The sequence below is a fragment of the Protopterus annectens genome, chromosome 2.part0 (genome assembly GCF_019279795.1).
Source record: "Protopterus annectens isolate FY-2018-M chromosome 2.part0, PAN1.0, whole genome shotgun sequence".
Taxonomy (NCBI): Eukaryota; Metazoa; Chordata; order Ceratodontiformes; family Protopteridae; genus Protopterus; species Protopterus annectens.
The window spans coordinates 147,347,208-147,357,207 of NC_056728.1; the positions used below are offsets into that span (position 1 = coordinate 147,347,208).

General features: G+C 35.6%; 1 protein-coding gene across 3 annotated transcripts in view; it reads left to right on the forward strand.

The window, feature by feature from the left end:
* The window catches only part of SATB2 (SATB homeobox 2), a 419,213-nt gene that overhangs the window by 334,121 nt on the left and 75,092 nt on the right, over positions 1–10,000 (forward strand). The window lies entirely within an intron of this gene.

Genomic DNA, 10,000 nt, shown 5'->3' on the forward strand with positions numbered 1-10,000 from the left:
TTTCACTTATGTAGTATGTGAATAGTTGACAAACTGATCTAACAACTTGACTGTGCCTTCCCATAAAATAAAAATATCATCAACAAAGTGTCTATAAAAATATATGTGTTGCCTTTGGTTGTTATCTCTAAGTACAAACATATCCTGCCATCTTGCCATTACAATATTGGTTTTATTGTATTTGGAGCTTCTGGAAAAGTTAGTTAGTCCCTGCTGGTGTGTTTATATATATATATATATATATATATATATATATATATATATATATATATATATATATATATATATAAATAAATATAGATATATAGATATATCGATATGTATATGGTGCACATTATGATTTTGCTTTGGTTGTATTGAAGTAGGTCTCAGTCTAAAGTCTGTATCTCAAGACTGTTAGATCCAATTTAGAGATGAAGATGTCTGACTACATCAAGTACACAGAAAAGAGAGGCATCACCTGAGTGATGGACCACATGAGGACTGGCACAGTGTTTCCATATGTCATTCATGTTGGACAGTGTGATGCTGACCATGTAGTTGTCAGACCTGACATAGACCGGCTGAAGGAGGGGCAAAGACTACCTAATCCCATGCTGCTGCTGCCACCTGCAGTCCATCCTGCATGTCATCGGATGACACCTAACGTGAGCAAGTCTAACTGCAATGATGAGCTTGGTGCCGGAAAGGCCATGATCATAGATTTGTTTGCAGCAGACAGGTCCTGAAATGCCTTTGAATCTCTCTTAGCTCAGTTCCTTACACAATGTCTTATCATGATGTCAGCAGAGATGCATCAGCTCTGAGGAAATTTCTGAGACCGTGTTCAAGTTGAAGTGAGAATAATGTTCTGATACCATATTTAGAAAACTGTTTTTGTATATTTTTTTTTATATTTTGTTAAGACATTTAAAAATAGATATCCTTTAGTCATTAAGAGAAAATCTTTCTTCTTCTTCGTTATGGTGGGATGCCATCTCTTCTTACTAGTTTTTTTTTGTTTTCTGCATAGATCTTTCCAGTTCTCATGTTAATCAAGGTCATTATGGGTTCTCCTGTAACATCACATCCAAGTTTGTATAGTTTCGCAACAACAGGAAATCCATGTTTTCTAATTTTGGAAAGAAGCTTTTTCACTTGCTGTTAGCTCATCAACAGACCCTTGAATTCATTTAAGAATTTTTGCTCATATGGATGGAAGGTAGCCAAAGGGAAAAGATTGGCTAAAGGAAGAATTTCTCCTTGGAAATTTGTGTTGAATCTTTCTCTACATTCTCCTCAACAAATTTTCTCTTGTAGGAGGGCAAGATCATCTTCCCCAATTATTTGTGCAATTTCATTTAGTAGACTGTATTTATCTACCTGAGGATATTTCATTGTTTGAGGTATGTGGTGTAAGGTTGGTTTCTATGACCGCTGGGATATCTTGGAAACTGCAGTACTGTTAATGCATACAGGGCTTCAGCAATAATAATGCAATGTGTGAGTTAATGTACAGTATCTTTAATCCACATTTCATGTTCTAAACCTGTTATACCCAAACTGACACTAATATGTTTAGGTTAGTATGTTGAAGGTTGTGGTATTTGCCTCCAGCCCTGAGCCACAAGAGCGTGTACTCTGACATTTTCTGGTATTAACATCCAGTTGATGCGTCTTCTTCCAGCTTTAGCCATTATGTTTGTAGGTTCATTGATCTGTCTTTTACAGTCCTTCTGCTATTGACAGCGAGAAGTCTGATTTGTGCTTTTCCAAAATAATTATAATTCTATTAACAAAACAGGATCTGCAGAAGAGGTGGCTTGAGTGGTGTTATTTTCAAAAAGCCACTGGGTAAAATGTCAGCCTTTGGGTGTTTGACCACTGAGATTAATTCCCTGACAGTTTTTGACATCTCACCCCTCTTCAAGCAACCTTGAGAAAAGAACATGTCCTTTTCCCCAAAAGGTAAAAGACCTTACAAGAATTAGAATATTTAAGTAGCTGGGGGAAAGGTTACTTCAGACCCCATCATGGGCGCAGGAAGTTTGTCTTACCACAAAAAATATTGTGTTTGATCAAGCAGACAGTCTTCTATCATCACTTATTCAGATGTTGGCTTTTGGACCATCGACTTTCCAGATATGAATGCAGTGTTACTGCATTGTATCCTATTCAATACAGTCTTAGGGCTGAACTATATTATTACAGCCATGGAGTTCTTCCTTATCCTAAAATATTCTAGCATCCTTGGAAGGGACTGTTCAGGTGGAAGCCACAACTTTTGCTTCTCATATGCTGGTACTGAGACTAACAGTATTTTTAAATTGACGGTTATAACTTTCGGTGGAAATGCTTTTCATGACATAGGGAGTAGTTTAAGTTATTTACTCATAGGATTGCATTGCACTGCACTTAAATTTCTTTGCTCTGGAATTACTGGAGAACTATGGAGAAATCAAGAGTATTTGAAGTTACTACTGTCGAGTGCTCTAATGCTAATGTTCTAGTAATGGACAATTAGAACACAATGAAGCCGATTGAGCAAGAGTATAAAAAATACACAGGTGGACAGACCAGATCTTCAGGACTTGTGTCTGAAGGAAAAAAACTTGAACACTGTGAAATACAAAGGATTATATATACCATATCCTGTTACCACAGTTTAGTGGTAATTCTCTAGTGTCTGCATTTCATACCAGTGAGGGGAGAGGGCATACTACATGAGATAAGGATGACAATGAATCAGAGACAAAACATTGGTGGACTGTGATCTATAAGAGTTCTCTTGATCCCTTATCCTATGAAAGGATGGATAAAGTTATTTTTCATTTGCTTTACTTCTATACCAGTGTATTACAGAGGCAATAAAACAATGAACAGATGCTGCATGCTAGAATTCATATTCTGCAGCAATATTATTTTCTTTAGAAGAACAGTCTTTTTTGTTTGTTAGAATCATTTGTTCATTTTCAAGAGTGTATTCATATTAATTCCTGATGTACTAAACAGAGTAAATTATGAAGACTTCTTGAAATATGCCTTGAGTTAGTAAGTTTAGATTCCGACAGAACTGACAAGCCTTGCTAAAAGTTCAGATTGTTTAGTGTCATATGACAAATATATATTTAATAAGTACATGTTCAAATATATATATATATATATATATATATATATATATATATATATATATATATAAATAATTTTAAATACATACATTTTCTAATAACATTTTGTGGATGATACCAAAAAAAGAAACAATTTTACCTTTTCAAGAAGTGAAGTGATATAAAGAAAAAGATATAATAGAGTTTAGAATTAAGACCTTTGCAAAGTAATGCTAACATTAGCTTTCATGAAATAAAATGCTCAGTAGGTTAGTTATTATTTATAAAAATCACAGAAGCAGCTGATACACTCATATAGCTAATTACTGTAGCAGCTGGGTACACACAGAGCAATATGTCTGAATCTGTGAAGTATCACAAATTTCTTAGAGCCTGCTGTGGAGGTGGTGGTGGGGGGGTAGCTATTGAAATCTACAGCCTTTAATCTGATCAGCCAAGCAAATACTTTAGGGGAAAGCTGGATTAATACTCCCGTAATTATCAAGAAGCCATTTCACCTTCAGTGTTGCACTTTCTAATAGATGATGTTACCTTACTGCGTACAGTGAGTGACAAAAATCTGGTGTGTCACAGCACTGTGAATCATGGCAGTTAGTCTTTTTTAAAGTTCAGTGACAGAAATTAATTTCGTTTACACAGGTCTGTACACATGGCTATGTTCGCTACTAATCTGTCTCTTATTAACGACAAGGTCAGGGCATTGCATGTCGGAGGGCAAGTTAAATGCTATCTTTCTAAAAGGCAGATGTCTCACACATGGTGGTTCAGAAAGGATAAATAATATAAGACATACAGTGCTTTAACGAATTTATTGATAGATGCCACTGCATTTGGCATTTCACATATTTAACAATGTAAGGTTGCATACAAATATGTTGAGGATTTTAGAGAGGAGTTTTTCTGTTAAATGTCACTTGTCTCATCAAAGTCACATTCCCTTACTGCTGTCTCTACCAAGGACAGTATCTCTTCACTTTTACTTTTATTGTAGCAGCAGGCGCAAGGAATTACTGAAGCAGTGACTGCCATAAAATCTACATAACATCCACTCATTTCTTGCTACTTTACCTGTTTCTTTTTGTTGGAGAAAAATAACTCCAAGAAAGACATACCTGTTTTGGAGAATCTAAGCTAACTAACAAGAAGTAAAAATTCTGTAAAAAAAACAATTTTTCATGAGTTGGTTAATCTGTCAGGTTTTTAAAAGTCACATAGAACAACATGTGTCTAATACCCTCATAAAATATATTTATTAAAACATTACTTTCAGTAGGTCACATAAGGAGAAGCCAAACAAATTATTTAGCTGCCAGCTGCTTCTGATATTAGGCAAATGAAAGCAGTTGGAGAAAAAATTATTATTATTTTTAATTTCCACTGTTTATCTTGTTGTCTTCATCCCCCCTCCCCACCTTTATTTCAGGAAAAGAACAGGTCTGTGCAAATGTGGCCTCTCACATGTAAAAACAAGGCAGTGTTGTGTTACAGATTAGTTTATAAATCCCCAGTGGGTTCACAGTTCAGTGCTTACAGCTGCTGCAGATGGGCTGGGGTTTTGTCTCTTCTCTGCGCTGCAGCCGACAGTTGAAGGAGAAAATGGAATGATCAGGTTATTAACATGTAGGCCGTGAGGAAACGGCTGCACAATGAGAACAGCTGGTGTTGCTGTCTTGGCCGACACTGCGGAGATAATCAAATCTTGGCCTTTTTTTGGCTAAAGGCAAGAGAGACAAATGCGATGAGCAAGGACTTTCAATAAATCTGCTTCTCAGAGTGGACAAACTATTGATGGTACTGAGGAAAGCTGACAAGTAGGCATAGGCATTTGTATTGGTGTTGGTGACCTGTTGCATCCTCATGTCTCATGGCAGTGAGTGGACAGAAGCATCCATGTGCCATAGAGAAGGCCAGAATGTCTATTAAAAAATGAGGCTCATCAGGTCTTTTCTGTCATTTGTCATCTCCATCTTCTTTCTTATTACCTATATTTTAAGTATTCTTACCCAGTTATGATTGCAGCTGCTTGCTGGGTCTCCTAATATTCCCTGCTTTTTGACTGTTAGATTTACTTATTAAATCATCATTGTTTGTTTCAAGTTTCCTGCCTTCCTGTCTTTCTCTGTGAAGGACCACTGACAGCGTACTTGAAAGTGTGTGCATGTTTGTCTGTGGCTATATTTGCATGCATATGGGAACACGTGTGTGTATGCGCATGCTTTTTTGCATGTCTGCATTTGTGTGTTTGTGCATGCATGCAAACATATATGCATAAGCACTTGTGCATGCATGCGCATGTTTGTGTACATTTCTCTCTGTGTTTGACTCTGTGTGTGTGTGTGTGTGTGTGTGTGTGTGTGTGTGTGTGTGTGTGTGTGTGTGTGTGTGTGTGTGTGTGTGTGTGTGTAGATGTGGCTATGGGTCTACATACGGGCATGTTTGTATCCATCACTGAATGTGTATTTGTCTGTATGTCTGTTTAGTACACGTTTATATGCATCCCTGTGTTTGTATGCCTGTGTGAGTTGTGTCTGTCTGTATGTATGCATATTTAGATTGAATATGTGGATGTTTAAGGTTTGTATTTTGCACTGACAGATATTTTTGTTTAGACTTTTCTGCAATCATATACATACACATGTATATGTGTGTGTGTCTGTAACATACACATTTATATGCATGAGCACGTGTTTGTGTCTCAGTGTATTTATGTGCATATGTGTGTGTGCCTCTGCGTACGTATGTATATTTTTATGTGAATGAGTGTCATGAATGTGTGCGTGTGCCTGTGAAGTACACTTGTATGCATGAGCATGTGTATTTGTGTCTCTGTGTATGCATTTTTAAGTGTGAGAGTGTTGATGTAGTATGTGTGCAGTATACATTTATATGCATGAGCACGTGTGCTTGTGTGCCTAAATGTCTGTGCCTCTGCATATGCATGTTTATATTATTAAATGTTTGATTGTCTTGTAGGGGTGTGTATGTGTGTGTGTGTGTGTGTGTGTGTGTGTGTGTGTGTGTGTGTGTGTGTGTGTGTGTGTGTGTGTGTGTGTGTGTGTGTGTATCTGAGAGAGAGAGAGCAAGAGATAGATGTGCTTTCCAAAATGCTTTACCAGCGCTCCCTGTGCTGAAGCTCAGAAATGGTAAGATGGCATAAATACTCCTATCTACAGGTTCTTTGAAGTGATAATGGTAGAAGAATGTGGAATATACTAAATCACATGTGAGTGCCCTGTATAAATTTCACAGTTTACCTTTTCCCAATAAGTCATTTGATTCCTTTTTGCTGATGTCATTTCTGAAAGCTTGCACAGACCTCCTGCTTTATTTTAAATCTTGGTAGCAAAACGGCATACAGTAACATAAAACAAAAAAGTTATACTAAGCTGTGCTATCATAACAATGAAACAGCAGTCTTTGCCAATACTGTTATAACACGATGTACTCCCAAAGTATTTCAGAGTGCCTTTTCCAAAACTGGAGTAGTGAAGGAATGTATAAGAAATCTATTTCCTCCCATTCTCACAGCTGTGCAAATAATGCAATATTGTTACATGCCTGTTAAAAATAAAGGCGATAAAACTGGTGAAAACACTGAATAATAATTAACAGGAAATGGTGAAAACAAAAAAATGCATACATTGAATACTGCATAACAAAGTAGAGAAATATTTGAACACAAATGGCACCACCTATAGAGGTTACTTTTGAAAATTTTATTTTAGGAAACTTTCTAAGAAAATTAGAAATCATTCTGTCTTGGAATAAAGATGTGTACGTTTATATACAAAATATAAGAAAACAGTCAGTCTTTTCTGCTTTGCAAAAATATGATTGTACAAAAGTCTAAAATACAGACCTTAAACATCCAAAGTAAGAATATATGAAATTGTGAAAATTCAGTCCCACCACTCTGAGGTGAGCTGCCATGAAACAGAAAAAAACAAGACTTTTTAGCTTTGTTAGTAACAGAGACACAGAAGAAACAAAATAAGAAATGATTGACAGGGTGCAGAGTAATTATAGCACAGTCAGTTTTCTAGTTTTCTTAACGGCTGGCAGTAGTCATTTAGTCCTGTGTAGTAAAATGAGGTTGAACCAAGAGCTGTTAAAAAAATAAGTGACTCTGTATAGAATATACAAGAGAGAGAGAGAGAGAGAAAAAGAGAGAGAAAGTGAGTATGAGTTTGGGTATACATAACTGGTTACAGTCCATATGCAAGATAACAGACTGACTTTGCCTCCTGAATGAGAATACTTAGCTCTTTCGTTTTCTCTTTCTTTCTTTCTTTCTTTCTTTCTTTCTTTCTTTCTTTCTTTCTTTCTTTCTTTCTTTCTTTCCAGAAAATACTTAACTGTTTTGTTCTTTTCTCGCTAATTCCTTAACTGCTTTTTGTCATGTTTGATTATCACAGATTATTTTTTTAATTTTGTTTATTCTTTTGCTATTTGCTTCTAGCACTTCTGATCATTATTACCTAATTACTTTGCTTTGTTTTCTTTCTTCTTGCTATTTTCTTGTTACTGCTCTTGACCAGGTAAGTAGATCTCACACTTAATTGCTTGTTTTAGCAAAAATTGTAAAGGGTACAATCCATAACTTGGCTGGACAACCAAGATACACACATGAAGAGAAAGCAAGCATAGACTAGACCATAGCAGTCCTTAAATCTTATAGCACAAAAGTAGAAAATCTGATGTTTGTACATTTTATCTGTAAAGCCAGAAATGTACCATACTAACCACAAGATGTGCAGAAAATTTTATATATATATATATATATATATATATCTATATATATATATATATATATATATATATATATATATATATATATATATATATATATATATGTATATATATATATATATATATATATATATATATAAAATGGGTCCCCATCACATGGTCGACTTTTCAGAAAGTTGACTTTCATATGGCCAAGACCATATGATCGACTTTCGAAAAGCCGACCATGGAAAACTGCTATCTCCGTACAGTGCGGAATGGGAAAAGTTCCTCTTCCACACTGTAATGCGATCTTGGAGTTGGTATATTTAAGTTATGGGGGGTGTGGGGGGTGGAGCACCCAAGGGGGGGCACAGGGCGGCTTGTCCCCCTGCTAACAGTTTTAAGATAAGTGTTTGGTGTGTATGTGCTTATTTTACAAGGTCAGCTTATCAAAAGTCGATCATATGGTCTCGGCCATATGAAAGTCAACCTTCTGAAGAGTCGACCATGTAAAGTAGACCCATATATATATATATATATATATATATATATATATATATATATGTGTGTGTGTGTGTGTGTGTGTGTGTGTGTGAATGTATATGTATGGATTTATATCAAAATAACAAATTGCCATAACGCTGTGCTTCAAAATGGCGAGATGGAAACAACGAAAGTTTACATTCACAAAAGTCCGAATTGTCATAAATTTTCCCCTGGTAAGTAAACAATCGGACAACAAAACTTAAAAAAAAACAAACAAAGCAAATAAAACCCAACCCCCCCCCCCCCAACTAATTATACCAACTCCAAAATCACACTACAGTGGAGAAAAGGGCAAAGTTCACCACACTAACCAATTAAATCCTTTCTCTGGGAAAACGTCCGATGAGCTGCATGTTCGTGAAAGTAAACTTTCATTGTTTCTGTCTCGCCATTTTGCAACTCGATGTTATGGTAATTTATTATTTTGACACAGATCCATATATATATATATATATATATATATATATATATATATATTTATATGCACATACATACACACACACATATATATATATAGATATAGTTTGGGGGTAGCCACATTGACACCTGTCTGGTAGAAATCATTGGGTCCTCACAGACAGATGGTCAACAGGTATGCAAGATTGATAACCTCTGGGTAGGGGAATATTCCCTTTCCCCAGAGACTGTGTGATCTCAGAATTAGTATATGCAATTAGCAGAGTATGTGGAGGAACACAGCCCTTCCACCTAATAAAACAGTTGTATTTGGTTTACTGTGCTCTGTATCCATGGAGTATGCACAGAATGTGTTGACATTCATTATTTTGATGTTTTTAATGCAATATTCTGGGTATTGGTGCAGCTGGTCATTTCATGAGCTGCCCTACACCAGTGTGTATATATATATATATATATATATATATATATATATCTGTATCGGTTTACCATCAAAAAATAGAAATATCGAAGATCGGATTTGAAAAAGTTAAATGTTTGTTTTGAAAGAGTCATTTAAATTATGTATTTTCGATTGAAAAACACCAACGTTAGTGCTGTAATCACACTTTGTAATTTGCATTTAAGAAAGTCAGCAGAACCAGGAAGTCAAGTAAGCTTCAAAGTACTCATTCGGCTTTATCGAGCAAAATGACCGGTTTGACATAAAAAACAAGGCGTTCAAGATTTTAAACAGTTCTAAATAATAAAATTGACTTTATTTGTCAAAACTATGATAAAAATGTTTTTATTTTCAACATTTTGATGGTAAACCATCTATAACTATATATCTATGTCTAGCTACATATATGTATATGGGTCTACTTCAGTAGACCAAAATTACACTTAATTGAAACTTACTTTACTGAGACAACATCACCCAAGTTTGAATAAACCGAAGCTTCACATCACCGCATTTATTTGCAGGGAATGGAGGCATTTTTCTTACCTGTTAAATTTGTTTGACAGGGAACCTGTCTTTTTAGCAAGACTGACATAATACTGGGGTGGTTGTCCTTTCCCTGGTATTTTTCAGTGTCGGAGTTGGTATATATAAACATTTTTATTTTGCATGGTTCAAGGTTATATCTCAGAGCATGGACATTCCCCTGTCCTTTTTTCTATTTCATGTCAGCATTTTGAGTGTCAATTTTTTATGT